The sequence below is a fragment of the Coregonus clupeaformis genome, unplaced genomic scaffold (assembly GCF_020615455.1).
Source record: "Coregonus clupeaformis isolate EN_2021a unplaced genomic scaffold, ASM2061545v1 scaf1347, whole genome shotgun sequence".
Classification (NCBI taxonomy): Eukaryota; Metazoa; Chordata; class Actinopteri; order Salmoniformes; family Salmonidae; genus Coregonus; species Coregonus clupeaformis.
The window spans coordinates 80001-97406 of NW_025534801.1; the positions used below are offsets into that span (position 1 = coordinate 80001).

The 17406-nt window shown below is 44.3% G+C and overlaps 1 pseudogene; it reads left to right on the forward strand.

Moving 5' to 3' along the window:
• The window catches only part of LOC123481011, a 75499-nt pseudogene extending 60853 nt beyond the window's left edge, over nucleotides 1-14646 (forward strand).
• The last annotated feature ends 2760 nt before the right edge of the window (nucleotides 14647-17406 follow it).

Genomic DNA, 17406 nt, shown 5'->3' on the forward strand with positions numbered 1-17406 from the left:
ATCACAGCATATTGGCAATGCTTGGCCTTTCAATATTATTTTTCTCAAACCATATTGTATTTACAAATTCGAGCTTTGATAACAAAATAGATCAGTTGTATCACTTGCGAGGCACAGCTGGGCATAAATTGAAATAATTCACCTTTTTTAAATTTTACCGGACTGATGGTACCTGCATCTGATGGTCAGTCCCAGTGGAGGGAGAGAGCAGCGGAGTGTCCACAGCTCACGGCCCCTGCTCTCTCCTTTCCTCCGGTGAGACTGAACAAAAAAGAGGGGACACCGTCTTCCACCTGATGGCGAATCTCGAGTAGCACCACATTATTTCTGCCTCATGCACAAATTGATGTTGTTCCTATGACCAGAGAAAAGAGAAATATTCCTTGATATTAAAATAGACACAACGAGCTGCTGATAAAAGTGCAGGCCTGTCGATACATGATTACTTCATTCATTGCAGCTGCAGTGCTGGTTGTAGCGCCAGTGGAAGTAGGGAGAAGTGTGTTTTATGTTTTGTAAAAGTGTTTAATAAACACAATGTTGACAGTGCTGAATAAAAACTTAAACATGAACTCACTCATAAAAACAGCAGCTCTTTGCTGTACTCTTTGACAGTTTCTTTCTGGTCATGGTTATAAAAGTTATGAAATCTCACATAGGCTAGTATCAAACTTTTCTGTGGGGTCATGGAAGCTGTAGGCACAGTGATTTGAGCTATCTGATTGGCCAATGCAGTAGGCACTTGATTTAGCTCTCCTGGTCCGCCGAGTAGGCGGAGTTTGTCCCTTCAGAGAAATTAAATGGTTTAAAATGGGAACACTTTGCCACCCGGCGCGCAGGGCTTCTGAATCAATTGAACCTACCACCAACAGGGCTTCTGAATTGGAAGTGCACCTACCATCAACAGGGCTTCTGAATCAATTGCACCTACTCGCCAACAGGGCTTCTGAATCAATTGCACCTACCACCAACAGGGCTTCTGAATCAAGTGAACCTGACACCAACAGGGCTTCTGAATCAAGTGAACCTGACACCAACAGGGCTTCTGAATCAAGTGAACCTACCACCAACAGGGCTTCTGAATCAAGTGAACCTGACACCAACAGGGCTTCTGAATCAAGTGAACCTACCACCAACAGGGCTTCTGAATCAAGTCCACCTACCACCAACAGGGCTTCTGAATCAAGTCCACCTACCACCAACAGGGCTTCTGAATCAAGTGAACCTACCACCAACAGGGCTTCTAAATCAAGTCCACCTACCTCCAACAGGGCTTCTGAATCAAGTCCACCTACCACCAACAGGGCTTCTGAATCAAGTCCACCTACCTCCAACAGGGCTTCTGAATCAAGTCCACCTACCACCAACAGGGCTTCTGAATCAAGTCCACCTACCACCAACAGGGCTTCTGAATCAAGTCCACCTACCACCAACAGGGCTTCTGAATCAAGTCCACCTACCACCAACAGGGCTTCTGAATCAAGTCCACCTACCACCAACAGACCAAGACGGATAAAAATAGGTGCACAAAGCTTTATAAACTCAGCAAAAAAAGAAACGTCCTCTCACTGTCAACTGTGTTCATTTTCAGCAAACTTAACATGTGTAAATATAAAATCAAAAGTAACAGTCGGTATCTGGTGTGGCCACCAGCTGCATTAAAAACTGCAGTGCATCTCCTCCTCATGGACTGCACCAGATTTGCCAGTTCTTGCTGTGAGATGTTACCCCACAGAACGAGCAGTATGGCTGGTGGCAGTGTCATGCTGGAGTGTCATGTCAGGATGAGCCTGCAGGAAGGGTACCACATGAGGGAGGAGGATATCTTCCCTGTAACACACAGCATTGAGATTGCCTGCAATGACAACAAGCTCAGTCCGATGATGCTGTGACACACCGCCCCAGACCATGATGGACCTTCCACCTCCAAATCGATCCCGCTCCAGAGTACAGGCCTCGGTGTAACGCTCATTCCTTCGACGATAAACGCGAATCCGATCATCACCCCTGGTGAGACAAAACCGCGACTCGTCAGTGAAGAGCACTTTTTGCCAGTCCTGTCTGGTCCAGCGACGGTGGGTTTGTGCCCATAGGCAACGTTGATGCCAGTGATGTCTGGTGAGGACCTGCCTTACAACAGGCCTACAAGACCTCTGTCCAGCCTCTCTCAGCCTATTGCGGACAGTCTGAGCACTGATGGAGAGATTGTGCGTTCCTGGTGTAACTCGGGCAGTTGTTGTTGCCATCCTGTACCTGTCCCTCAGGTGTGATGTTCGGATGTACTGATCCTGTGCAGGTGTTGTTACACGTGGTCTGCCACTGCGAGGACGATCAGATGTCCGTCCTGTCTCCCTGTAGCGCTGTCTTAGGCGTCTCACAGTACAGACATTGCAATTTATTGCCCTGGCCACATGTGAAGGGAGTAGTACACAGCGTACGAGATCTTCAGTTTCTTGACAATTTCTCGCATGGAATAGCCTTCATTTCTCAGAACAAGAATAGACTGACGAGTTTCAGAAGAAAGTTATTTGTCTCTGGCCATTTTGAGCCTGTAATGAACCCACAATTGCTGATGCTCCAGATACTCAGCTAGTCTCAAGGCCAGTTTTATTGCTTCTTTAATCAGCACAACAGTTTTCAGCTGTACTAACATAATTACAAAAGGGTTTTCTAATGATCAATTAGCCTTTTGAAATGATAAACTTGGATTAGCAAACACAACGTGCCATTGGAACACAGGACTGATGGTTGCTGATAATGGGCCTCTGTACGCCTATGTAGATATTCCATAAAAAATCAGCCGTTTCCAGCTACAATAGCCATTTACAACATTAACAATGTCTACACTCTATTTCTGATCAATTTGATGTTATTTTAATAGACAAAAAAAGTGCTTTTCTTTCGAAAACAAGGACATTTCTAAGTGATCCCAAACTTTTGAACAGAAGTGTATATCACTGTTATGCTATGTTTGTTATATAGAGATGTTATTATTGTTAGTAATTATTGTTTGATTGTTGTTGTTATTTTTTTGGGACTTGGGGGAAACTACGTTGGTAAATACTACTGGTAATTAATGGTAATGACTAGCTAATTACCTAGTATATACATAGTTATTACCATGTTATTACCCAGTTATTACTGAGCTGGAATGTAAAGCTCTACCGTTGTACTTTTATGCATATGAGCCCTGCATTGGAGAGTGATCAGAGAGGGTTATCGATCTTCATTAGGCCATGCTTGTTAAATAACTGGAACCCAATGAGAGGTTCAGACCTTTCAAAAGCAAGACAAGTCACATGTCTTGATTGGATGATTGTTTCATTAGTCTCCAGTCTACCTCCACTGGCTGGATAATACAGAGCTATTTCATGAGCTGCTCCAGCCTCAATCAACTCAGAGAGAGAGAGAAAGAGAGAGAGAGAGAGAGATAGAGAGAGAGAGAGAGAGAGAGAGAGAGAGAGAGAGAGAGAGAGAGAGAGAGAGAGAGAGAGAGAGAAAAAAACCCATTAGAGAGCTGGCCACCCCCCGCAGAGAAGCCAGCAAAACAGCCCACCTCAGATCCTGACCGAAGTCTCGACACCACAGCAGAACAGTCCACACCAGACCCTGACCATCAGCAGGACAGATAAATGAAGAACCCCAAGCCCAGGGGACGCCACCCCCTCCTAGCCTCCCTTGTCAGCCACCCTGATAGCCCTCCTGACAACCCCCCACACCCACTGAGGACACACAAGCCACAGATTGTACTCCTAATGGACTCAAACTGGAAATATACAGTCCCTTGCAAAAGTATTCATCCACCTTGGCGTTTTTCCTATTTTGTTGCATTACAACCTGTAATTTAAATTGATTTTTAATTGGATTTCATGTAATGGACATTCAGAAAATAGACCAAATTGGTGAAGTAAAACGTGTTTCAAAAAATTCTAAAAAATAAATAACGGAAAAGTGGTGCGTGCATATACAGTCATGGCCAAAATTGTTGGCACCCCTGAAATTTTTCCAGAAAATGAAGTATTTCTCACAGAAAAGTATTGAAATTACACATGTTTTGCTATGCACATGTTTATTTCCTTTGTGTGTATTGGAATAACACAAAAAAAACAGGAAAAAAGCAAATTTGACATAATTTCACACAAAACTAAAAAAATGGGCCGGACAAAGTTATTGGCACCCTTTCAAAATTGTGGATAAATAAGTTTGTTCCAAGCATGTGATGCTCCTTTAAACTCACCTGGGGCAAGTAACAGGTGTGGGCAATCTAAAAATCACACCTGAAAGCAGATAAAAAGGAGAGAAGTTGACTCAGTCTTTGCATTGTGTTTCTGTGTGTGCCACACTAAGCATGGAGAACAGAAAGAGGAAAAGAGAACTGTCTGAGGACTTGAGAACCAAAATTGTGGAAAAATATCAACAATCTCAAGGTTACAAGTCCATCTCCAGAGATCTAGATGTTCCTTTGTCCACAGTGCGCAACATGATCAAGAAGTTTGCAACCCCATGGCACTGTAGCTAATCTCCCTGGACGTGGACGGAAGAGAAAAATTGATGAAAGGTTGCAACGCAGGATAGTCCGGATGGTGGATAAGCAGCCCCAAACAAGTTCCAAAGAAATTCAAGCTGTCCTGCAGGCTCAGGGTGCATCAGTGTCAGCGCTGAACTATACGTTCGAAATTTGAATGAAATGAAACGCTTATGGCAGGAGACCCAGGAGGACCCCCACTGCTGACACAGAGACATAAAAAAGCAAGACTACAGTTTGCCAAAATGTACATGAGTAAGCCAAATTCCTTCTGGGAGAACGTCTTATGGACAGATGAGACCAAGATAGAGCTTTTGGTAAAGCACATCGTTCTACTGTTTACCGAAAATGTAATGAAGCCTTCAAAGAAAAGAACACAGTACCTACAGTCAAATATGGTGGAGGTTCAAAGATGTTTTGGGGTTGTTTTGCTGCCTCTGGCACTGGGTGCCTTGACTGTGTGCAAGGCATCATGAAATCTGAGGATTACCAAAGGATTTTGGGTCGCAATGTAGGGCCCAGTGTCAGAAAGCTGGGTTTACGTCGAGATCATTGGGTCTTCCAGCAGGACAATGACCCCAAACATACTTCAAAAAGCACCCAGAAATGGATGGCAACAAAGCGCTTGGAGAGTTCTGAAGTGGCCAGCAATGAGTCCAGATCTTAATCCCATTGAACACCTGTGGAGAGATCTTAAAATTGCTGTTGGGGAAAAGGCACCCATCCAATATGAGAGACCTGGAGCAGTTTGCAAAAGAAGAGTGGTCCAAAATTCCGGGTGAGAGGTGTAGAAGCTTATTGATGGTTATAGGAAGCGACTGATTTCAGTTATTTTTTCCAAAGGGTGTGCAACTAAATATTAAGTTAAGGTGCCAATCATTTTGTCCGGCCCATTTTTTGAGTTTTGTGTGAAATTATGTCAAATTTGCTTTTTTCCTGTTTTTTTTGTGTTATTCCAATACACACAAAGGAAATAAACATGTGCATAGCAAAACATGTGTAATTTCAATACTTTTCTGTGAGAAATACTTCATTTTCTGGAAAAATTTCAGGGGTGCCAACAATTTTGGCCATGACTGTATATTCACCCCCTTTGCTAAGAAGCCCCTAAATAAGATCTGGTGCAACCAATTACCTTCAGAAGTCACATAATTAGTTAAATAAAGTCCACCTGTGTGTAATCTAAGTGTCATATGATCTGTCACATGATCTCAGTATATATACAAATGTTCTGAAAGGCCCCAGAGTCTGCAACACCAAAAAGCAAGGGGCACCACCAAACAAGCGGCACCATGAAGACCAAGGAGCTCTCCAAACAGGTCAGGGACAAAGTTGTGCAGAAGTACAGATCAGGGTTGGGTTATCAAAAAATATCGGAAACTTTGAACATCCCACGGAGCACCATTAAATCCATTATTTAAAAAATTGAAAGATTATTGCACCACAACAAACCTGCCAAGAGAGGGCCGCCCACCAAAACTCACCGACCAGGAAAGGAGGGCATTAATCAGAGAGGCAACAAACACACCAAAGATAACCCTGAAGGAGCTGCAAAGCTCCACAGCGGAGATTGGAGTATCTGTCCATAGGACCACTTTAAGCCGTACACTCCACAGAGCTGGGCTTTACAGAAGAGTGGCCAGAAAAAAAGCCATTGCTTAAACAAAGAAATAAGCAAACACGTTTGGTGTTCGCCAAAAGGCATTTGGGAGACTCCCCAAACATATGGAAGAAGGTACTCTGGTCAGATGAGACTAAAACTTTTTGGCCATCAAGGAAAACATTATGTCTGGTGCAAACCAAACACATCTCATCTCCCCGAGAACACCATCCCCACAGTGAAGCATGGTGGTGGCAGCATCATGCTGTGGGGATGTTTTTCATTGGCAGGGACTGGGAAACTGGTCAGAATTGAAGGAAGGATGGATGGCGCTAAATACAGGGAAATTCTTGAGGGAAACCTGTTTCAGTCTTCCAGAGGTTTGAGACTGGAACAAAGGTTCACCTGCCAGAAGGACAATGACCCTAAGCATACTGCTAAAGCAACACTTGAGTGGTTTAAGGGGAAACATTTAAATGTCTTGGAATGGCCTAGTCAAAGCCTAGACCTCAATCCAATTGAACATCTGTGGTATGACTTAAAGATTGCTGTACACCAGCGGAACCCTTCCAACTTGAAGGAGCTGGAGCAGTTTTGCCTTGAAGAATGGGCAAATATCCCAGTGACTAGATGTGCCAAGCTTCTAGAGACCCCAAGAGACTTGCAGCTATAATTGCTGCAAACGGTGGCTCTACAAAGTATTGACTGGGGGGGGTGAATAGTTTTTTTTGTTGTTGTCTTATTTCTTGTTTGTTTAACAATAAACAATGTTTTGCATCTTTAAAGTGGTAGGCATGTTGTGTAAATCAAATGATACAAACCCCCCAAAAAACCATATAAATTCCAGGATGTAATATAGAGGCGAAAGAAACGCACACCTGTTTAGGAGAGGTGCTGGCTAGCAGAGTAGAACACCTGTTTAGGAGAGGTGCTGGCTAGCAGAGTAGAACACCTGTTTAGGAGAGGTGCTGGCTAGCAGAGTAGAACACCTGTTTAGGAGAGGTGCTGGCTAGCAGAGTAGAACACCTGTTTAGGAGAGGTGCTGGCTAGCAGAGTAGAACACCTGTTTAGGAGAGGTGCTGGCTAGCAGAGTAGAACACCTGTTTAGGAGAGGTGCTGGCTAACAGAGTAGAACACCTGTTTAGGAGAGAGGTGCTAGCAGAGTAGAACACCTGTTTAGAGGAGGTGGCTAGCAGAGTACAACACCTGTTTAGGAGAGGTGCTGGCTAGCAGAGTAGAACACCTGTTTAGGAGAGGTGCTGGCTAGCAGAGTAGAACACCTGTTTAGGAGAGGTGCTGGCTAACAGAGTAGAACACCTGTTTAGGAGAGGTGCTGGCTAACGGACTAGAACACCTGTTTAGGAGAGGGTGCTGGCTAGCAGAGTAGAACACCTGTTTAGGAGAGGTGCTGGCTAACAGAGTAGAACACCTGTTTAGGGAGAGGTGCTGGCTAGCGGAGTAGAACACCTGTTTAGGAGAGGTGCTGGCTAGGCGGAGTAGAACACCTGTTTAGGAGAGGTGCTGGCTAGCGGAGTAGAACACCTGTTTAGGAGAGGTGCTGGCTAGCAGAGTAGAACACCTGTTTAGGAGAGGTGCTGGCTAGCAGAGTAGAACACCTGTTTAGGAGAGGTGCTGGCTAGCGGAGTAGAACACCTGTTTAGGAGAGGTGCTGGGTGCGGAGTAGAACACCTTTTTAGGGGAAGTGCTGGCTAGCGGAGTAGAACACCTGTTTAGGAGAGGTGCTGGCTAGCGGAGTAGAACACCTGTTTAGGAGAGGTGCTGGCTAGCAGAGTAGAACACCTGTTTAGGAGAGGTGCTGGCTAACAGAGTAGAACACCTGTTTAGGAGAGGTGCTGGCTAACAGAGTAGAACACCTGTTTAGGAGAGGTGCTGGGTAGCAGAGTAGAACACCTGTTTAGGAGAGGTGCTGGGTAGCAGAGTAGAACATCTGTTTAGGAGAGGTGCTGGCTAACAGAGTAGAACACCTGTTTAGGAGAGGTGCTGGCTAACGGACTAGAACACCTGTTTAGGAGAGGTGCTGGCTAGCAGAGTAGAACACCTGTTTAGGCGAGGTGCTGGCTAACGGACTAGAACACCTGTTTAGGAGAGGTGCTGGCTAAAGAACTAGAACACCTGTTTAGGAGAGGTGCTTGCTAACGGACTAGAACACCTGTTTAGGGGAGGTGCTGGGTAGCAGAGTAGAACACCTGTTTAGGAGAGGTGCTGGCTAGCGGAGTAGAACACCTGTTTAGGCGAGGTGCTGGCTAACGGACTAGAACACCTGTTTAGGCGAGGTGCTGGCTAACGGACTAGAACACCTGTTTAGGAGAGGTGCTGGCTAGCAGTGTAGAACACCTGTTTAGGCGAGGTGCTGGCTAACGGACTAGAACACCTGTTTAGGAGAGGTGCTGGCTAAAGAACTAGAACACCTGTTTAGGAGAGGTGCTTGCTAACGGACTAGAACACCTGTTTAGGGGAGGTGCTGGGTAGCAGAGTAGAACACCTGTTTAGGAGAGGTGCTGGCTAGCGGAGTAGAACACCTGTTTAGGCGAGGTGCTGGCTAACGGACTAGAACACCTGTTTAGGCGAGGTGCTGGCTAACGGACTAGAACACCTGTTTAGGAGAGGTGCTTGCTAACGGACTAGAACACCTGTTTAGGGGAGGTGCTGGGTAGCAGAGTAGAACACCTGTTTAGGAGAGGTGCTGGGTAGCAGAGTAGAACACCTGTTTAGGCGAGGTGCTGGCTAACGGACTAGAACACCTGTTTAGGGGAGGTGCTGGCTAAAGAACTAGAACACCTGTTTAGGCGAGGTGCTGGCTAACGGACTAGAACACCTGTTTAGGCGAGGTGCTGGCTAAAGAACTAGAACACCTGTTTAGGAGAGGTGCTGGCTAACGGACTAGAACACCTGTTTAGGCGAGGTGCTGGCTAACGGACTAGAACACCTGTTTAGGGGAGGTGCTGGCTAAAGAACTAGAACACCTGTTTAGGCGAGGTGCTGGCTAACGGAGTAGAACACCTGTTTAGGAGAGGTGCTGAATAACGGACTAGAACACCTGTTTAGGCGAGGTGCTGGCTAACGGACTAGAACACCTGTTTAGGCGAGGTGCTGGCTAACGGACTAGAACACCTGTTTAGGAGAGGTGCTGGCTAACGGACTAGAACACCTGTTTAGGAGAGGTGCTGGCTAACGGACTAGAACACTAGGAGAGCCGCACACTCTAGAAGCTCAGATGCAATAATTTAATAACCTAATAACTAACTACCTATTACTGTCCCTGAACCAAAAACAACCTACCTATTACTGTCCTTGCACAAACAACTACCTACCATTTACTGTCCCTGAACCAACAACTACCTACCAACAACTACCTACCTATTTCTGTCCCTGAACCAACAACTACCTACCAACAACTACCTACCTATTTCTGTCCCTGAACCAACAACTACCTACCTATTACTGTCCCTGAACCAACAACTACCTACCTATTACTGTCCCTGAACCAACAACTACCTACATATTATTGACCCTGAACCAACAACTACCTACCAACAACAAAATACCTATTACTGTCCCTGAACCAACAACTACCTACCTACAACTACCTACCTATTACGTCTCTGAACCAACAACTACCTACCAACAACTACCTACCTACTACTGTCCTTGAACGAACAACTACCTACCTATTACTGTCCCTGAACCAACAACAACTACCTACCAACAACTAGCTACATATTACTGTCTCTGAACCAACAACTACTTACCAACAACTACTTACTTTTTACTGTCCCTGAACCAACAACTACCTACCAACAAATACCTACCTATTACCCTCCCTGAACCAACAACTACCTACTTATTACTGTCCCTGAACCAAAAACTACCTACCAATAACTACCTACCTATTACTGTCCTTGCACAAACAACTACCTACCTATTACTGTCCTTGAAACAACAACTACCTACCTTTTACTGTCTTTGAACCAACAACTACCTAACTTTTACTTTCCCTGAACCAACAACTACCTACCAACATCTACCTACCTATTTTTGTCCCTGAACCAACAACTACCTATCTATTACTGTCCCTGAACCAACAACTACCTACCTATTACTGTCCCTGAACCAACAACTACCTACCTATTACTGTCCCTGAACCAATAACTACTTACCTATTACGTCTCTGAACCAGCAACTACCTACCAACAACTACCTACCTATTACTGTCCCTGAACCAACAACTAGCTACCTATTACTGTCCCTGAACCAACAACTACCTACCTATTATTGACCGTGAACCAACAACTACCTATATATTACTGTCCCTGAACCAACAACTACCTACCTATTACGTCTCTGAACCAACAACAACCTACATATTACGGTTTCTGAACCAACAACTACCTACCTATTACTGAACCTGAACCAACATCTACCTACCTATTACTGAACCTGAACCAACAACTACCTACCAACAACTACCTACCAATTACTGTCCCTGAACCAATAACTACCTACCTATTACTGTCCCTGAACCAACAACTACCTACCTTTTATTGGCTCTGAACCAACAACTACCTATATATTACTGTCCCTGAACCAACAACTACCTACCAACAACTACCTACCTATTATTGACCCTGAACCAACAACTACCTACCTATTACTGTCCCTGAACCAACAGCTACCTACCAACAACTACCTACCTATTATTGACCCTGAACCAACAACTACCTACCTATTACTGTCCCTGAACCAACAACTACCTACCTATTACTGTCCCTGAACCAACAGCTACCTACCAACAACTACCTACCTATTATTGACCCTGAACCAACAACTACCTACCTATTACTGTCCCTGAACCAACAACTACCTACCTACTACCTTCCCTGAACCAACAACTACCTACCTATTACTGACCCTGAACCAACAACTACCTACCTTTTATTGGCTCTGAACCAACAACTACCTACCTATTACTGTCCCTGAACCAACAACTACCTACCTATTACTGTCCCTGAACCAACAACTACCTACCAACAACTACCTACCTATTACTGTCCCTGAACCAACAACTACCTACCTATTACTGTCCCTGAACCAACAACTACCTACCTATTACTGTCCCTGAACCAACAACTACCTACCTATTACTGACCCTGAACCAACAACTACCTACCTTTTATTGGCTCTGAACCAACAACTACCTACCTATTACTGTCCCTGAACCAACAACTACCTATATATTACTGTCCCTCAACCAACAACTACCTACCTATTACTGTCCCTGAACCAACAACTACCTACCTTTTATTGGCTCTGAACCAACAACTACCTACCTATTACTGTCCCTGAACCAACAACTACCTATATATTACTGTCCCTGAACCAACAACTACCTACCTATTACTGTCCCTGAACCAACAACTACCTACCTATTACTGTCCCTGAACCAACAACTACCTACCTATTACTGTCCCTGAACCAACAACTACCTACATGTTACTATCTCTGTGTCACGACTTCCGCCGAGGCTGCCTCCCCTCCTTGTTCGGGCAGGTTTCGGCGTTCGGCGTCACCGGCTTACTAGCAACTGCCGATCCATTTATCATCACTCCATTTGTCTTGTCTTCAATCACACACACCTGGTCGTTATTCCCTCATTAGTCATTGTATAAGTGTTCCCTCTGCTTCCTTGTCTGTGTGGGTGATTGTGTAATGTGGAGGTTAGTGAAGCTCGGTGGAGCTCGTGTATTTTGTATCGACAGGAGTATTTCCTGTGTGCAATGTATTTTCCAGTGCGCCTGTTTTTGTGCATTTCTGCGTAAACCTGTATTTTGGGGATTAAAGCCTGTTCTTCTGTGATTTACCCTCCTGCGCCTGACTCCTTCAACACCACCTCATCACACTGAACCAACAACTACTTTCCTATTACTGTCCCTGAACCATATTTCTATTGTCTCACATCCACTCCCTCCTCTGTCTCTCTCTCTCCCTCCATCTCTCTACTGTCTCTCACATCCACTCCCTCCTCTGTCTCTCTCTCTCTCCCTCCATCTCTCTATTGTCTCTCACATCCACTCCTTCCTCTGTCTCTCTCTCTCCCTCCTCCTCTGACTGTCTCCCTCTCTCCCTCCTCCTCTGACCGTCTTCCTCTCTCCTTCGTCCTCTGACCGTCTCTGCCCCCTTGTTTTCTCTTATCTATCTCTTCCTTCCCCTGCTACCACTCCCTTCCTTCCTTCCATCTCTCTCTCATGTCTCAACGTAACTCTCTCTAATAAGAATGGTATCACCCAACACCTATTAGGTGGTAGTCATGGAAACAAAACCACTTACCACTTACCTCAGTCAGCCAACCCTACTGACCCAGGACACCACAGACATGTTCAGCCTTATCAGGTAGTCCTTATCCTTATCTAACATCAGTAGGAGCAGAGGCCAGGTGACATGTTCCCGATAACACAGCAATGGGGCCTGGCTAGATAGGATCCTATCTTGAAGAATCTTGACTCTCATCTTGCAAGGTATCAAATGTACTGATGTCCAAACATAACCATCTGAAATACAGGATGCCCAGTCCTTCGTGGGTAATGAATAAGCAGTCAAACCTGTATTTGAGTTCAACCTATTTCATTTATTTCCTGAAACAATATTGGTTGCAGCGTTATGAGTATTCTGTGCCGTAGTGAACATGCCTCTTGTTAAACATGAAGTCTGGTTTGAAATGTGTTGGATGTATCATAACCTCATAATCACACTGCCACAACAATAATGGTAAATACTGTTCACATTTTTAAATAGCCAGCATTAGCATTCTGAAATTATGACAGGCTAGACTAGACGTTTATAGTTGATCAAAATCTCATCTGCTGCTGGCCTCAATGTTATATAGACTAGAGGTGAGATGAATGTCAATATGAGTGTGTTTAAAAACACTCTCTCTCATACACACAAACACACAACACACACACACACACACACACACAGGTAGCACACAAACAAACATACTGAGAGTCGTGCAGGGGCTCGGTTGTGCAGGCAAAAATATGTATATCTCTCAGCTGTGTGTTTCATGAGAAGTAGTCATTGAGGATTCTTCTCCCATCTCCACTAGAGGAACAGCAGGAATATAAATCATACAGGCAATTTGGGTGGTAGAATCGACTAGAGACCTACCAGAGTGGTGGACAGAATACAGGACAGTATTATACTATGTAGAGGACAGGGGTGGATAGAATACAGGACAGTATTATACTATGTAGAGGACAGGGGGTGGACAGAATACAGGACAGTATTATACTATGTAGAGGACAGGGGTGGATAGAATACAGGACAGTATTATACTATGTAGAGGACAGGGGTGGATAGAATACAGGACTATATTATACTATGTAGAGGACAGGGGTGGATAGAATACAGGACAGTATTATACTATGTAGAGGACAGGGGTGGATAGAATACAGGACTATATTATACTATGTAGAGGACAGGGGTGGATAGAATACAGGACAGTATTATACTATGTAGAGGACAGGGGTGGATAGAATACAGGACTATATTATACTATGTAGAGGACAGGGGTGGATAGAATACAGGACTATATTATACTATGTAGAGGACAGGGGTGGATAGGAATACAGGACAGTATTATACTATGTAGCAGGGTTTTAATATTGTGCAGTTACACTTCTCTGCCAGCAGTGGGCGACACCACTAGTGTACAGGTGTGTGAATGAGTACCTGAATGAGTCCCTGTCAGTCCAGAATAGATTGCAGATATGTTGAAACCCTGACCCAAATAGACACACTTAAATACCGGGTAAGTTAATATGGTTTTAACTGCCTCTACCTCTATTTTCCCACAGGAAAACCCTTACATGTGCAACAACGAGTGTGACGCCACCACAGAAGAACTAGCCCACCCTCCGGAGCTCATGTTCGACTTCGAGGGCCGCAACCCCACAACCTTCTGGCAGTCCAGTTCCTGGAAGAAGTACCCCAAACTCCTGGAGGTCAACATCACTCTGTCCTGGAACAAGACCATCGAGTTGACCGACGACATCGTCCTAACCTTCGAGTCTGGCCGCCCTGAGCAGATGCTTCTGGAGAAATCGCTAGACTACGGTAAAACCTGGACCCCTTACCAGTTCTACGCTACCGACTGCCTCGACGCCTTCACCATGGAGCCCAAGACGGTCAACGAGCTGACCCAGCGAACCCTCCTCGACATCATCTGCACTGAGGACTACTCCCGTGGCTACGTGTGGAAGTACGATAAAACAGTCCGCTCGAGATCAAGGACCGGTTTGCGCTGTTCGCGGGCTGCAGCTGTACGAACATGGCGTCGCTGTACGGTCAACTGGACACCACCAGGAACCTCCGGGACTTCTTCACGGTGACAGACCTGAGGATACGGCTGCTGAAACCGGCCACCGGGTCCACCATGGTAGATGAAAACAACCTGTCCAGATACTTCTACGCCATCTCTGACATCAAGGTGCAGGGACGGTGAGAGAGATGGCTTATCTTTATTTGTTCGTTATTTCCCTTTACAGGTGTGTGTATATCTCTCTAGCATGCTAGCGATATCCATAGTCTTCCAGTCATTGTGCTAACGCTAGTTAGCATAGGCTTGCAAAACTACCTCTAACTTCCTTCATACTGGACACAGAGACATACAAATGGTATCCACTAGTTCATCTGACACTGGGGCAGTGGTGTAAAGTACTTAAGTAAAAATACTTTAAAGTACTACTTAAGTAGTTTTTTTTTTTTTGTATCTGTACTTTACTTTACTATTTATATATTTTTGACAACTTTTACTTTTACTTCACTACATTCCTAAAAACAATTATTTACTTTTTACTCCTTACCTTTTCCCTGACACCCAAAAGTACTTCTTACATTTTGAATGCTTAGCAGGACAGAAAATGGTCCAATTGACACACTTATCAAGAGAACATCCCTGGTCATCCCAACTGCCTCTGATCTGGCGGACTCACTAAACACAAATGCTTCGTTTGTAAATGGCGTCTGAGTGTTTGAATGTGCCTCTTTCTATCCGTATTTTTATTTTATTTTAAATGGTGCCTCTGGTTTGTTTAATATAAGGAATTTGAAATGATTAATACTTTTACTTTTGAAACTTCAAGTATATTTTTAGCGATTACATTTACTTTTGATACTTAAGTACATTTAAAACCAAATACTTTTAGACTTTCACTCAAGTAGTATTTTACTGGGTGACTTTCACTTTACTTGAGTCATTTTCTATTAAGTCATCTTTACTTTTACTCAAGTATGACTGTTGGGTTTCCACCACTGCTCCGGGGAAGTAGATAAAGGGCGTCATTGCCAAAATTCCGAAGTAACCATTTAATATTAATCTATTGTATTGACAAGATGGTCGAGTGACCACTCTAACAATATAAATGTCCTCAAAGATGGAAGGCAGGCGGGAGAAGGCGAGATCATGTGGGTCCATTCTAGACAATGAGTGTTCCCGAGTAAGCACAGCGGTCTAAGTCACTGCATCTCAGTGCTTGAGGCGTCACTACAGAAACCCTGGTTCGATTCCATGCTGTATCACAACCGGCCGTGATTGGGAGTCCCATAGGGGCGGCACACAATTGGCCCAGCGTCGTCCGGGTTTGGCCGGTGTAGGCCGTCATTGTAAATAAGAATTTGTTCTTAACTGACTTGCCTAGTTAAATAAAGGTAAAAAAAATATATATATATATGCTTGTGAGCAACACTGATATAAAGCAGTATTTTCGAACTTCATGAAATGCCACGTGCGTCTACTTATATCAGTGCATTTATAACAACCTAACCATTATGAAACGTATATTCAATCAAACAAGCCTCACGTAGCAAATTAGCAATGAATACATTCCTCACTTCATGGTTTTATTTTGGGCAGAGTAAACCCTAACCCTTCGCCTCTTCCTCTCTGTTAAAATCCTATGAGTGTTGATTCCTTTTGTATGAGCTGAATGCTCTATGTTGGCTGGGACAGGGCCTGGATACACGGTTATGACCCCTGTAATTAACAGTGTCGTCCCAAATGACACCCTATTCACCACATAGTGCACTATGGGCCTCCATAGGGCTCTGGTCAAAAGTAGTGCACTATGTGGGAATAGAGTGTCATTTGGGGGCTAAGCTTGAGGGTTTAAATTTGACATCCATCTGCAGGAGACAGCCACGGTAACACACCCCAGCGAGCCTTAACTGTCTGATAAAATATTTTCCGGTCATTGTTTCATCATGAGATTTCCAACGGTTTAGAGAGATGATAAAACATAACACATATATTATTTTATAGCCCCATAGATGCATAATGACCCACCTGTGGATCATAAACACACTCCACAGCTGTTCACTGAATGAGAACGGTGTGTGTGTGTGTGTGTGTGTATGTGTGTGTGTGTGTGTTTTTGTGTGTGTGTTTGTGTGTATAGTTGGTTTATATGAGGATAACTACGCTCAGTAATGACTCGTCTGATTGGGCCTGGGTGAGTTGGAACAGTTTAGCTCCAAATTAGAATTCCGTCAGTCGACTTGGAATGGGACATTACAACAATTAGAATGTTGGTTAATAGGGAGGAGACAAATCTGGTCACTAAGAGTGTTGTCTGCTGAGTAAATAGTTACCACTGGGGACATTAATAATCTCAGAGAACCTATAGGAGATAACATTACTGGAGCATTCCTCCTCTCTACTTCAACATTACTGGAACATTCCTCCTCTCTACTTCAACATTACTGGAGCATTCCTCCTCTCTACTTCAACATTACTGGAGCATTCCTCCTCTCTACTTCAACATTACTGTATCATTCCTCCTCTCTACTTCAACATTACTGGAGCATTCCTCCTCTCTTCTTCAACATTACTGGAGCATTCCTCCTCTCTACTTCAACATTACTGGAGCATTCCTCCTCTCTACTTCAACATTACTGGAGCATTCCTCCTCTCTTCTTCAACATTACTGGAGCATTCCTCCTCTCTACTTCAACATTACTGGAGCATTCCTCCTCTCTACTTCAACATTACTGGAGCATTCCTCCTCTCTACTTCAACATTCCTCCTCTCTACTTCAACATTACTGGAGCATTCCTCCTCTCTACTTCAACATTACTGGAGCATTCCTCCTCTCTACTTCAACATTACTGGAGCATTCCTCCTCTCTACTTCAACATTACTGGAGCATTCCTCCTCTCTACTTCAATATTACTCCTCTCTACTTCAACATTACTTCTCTCTACTTCA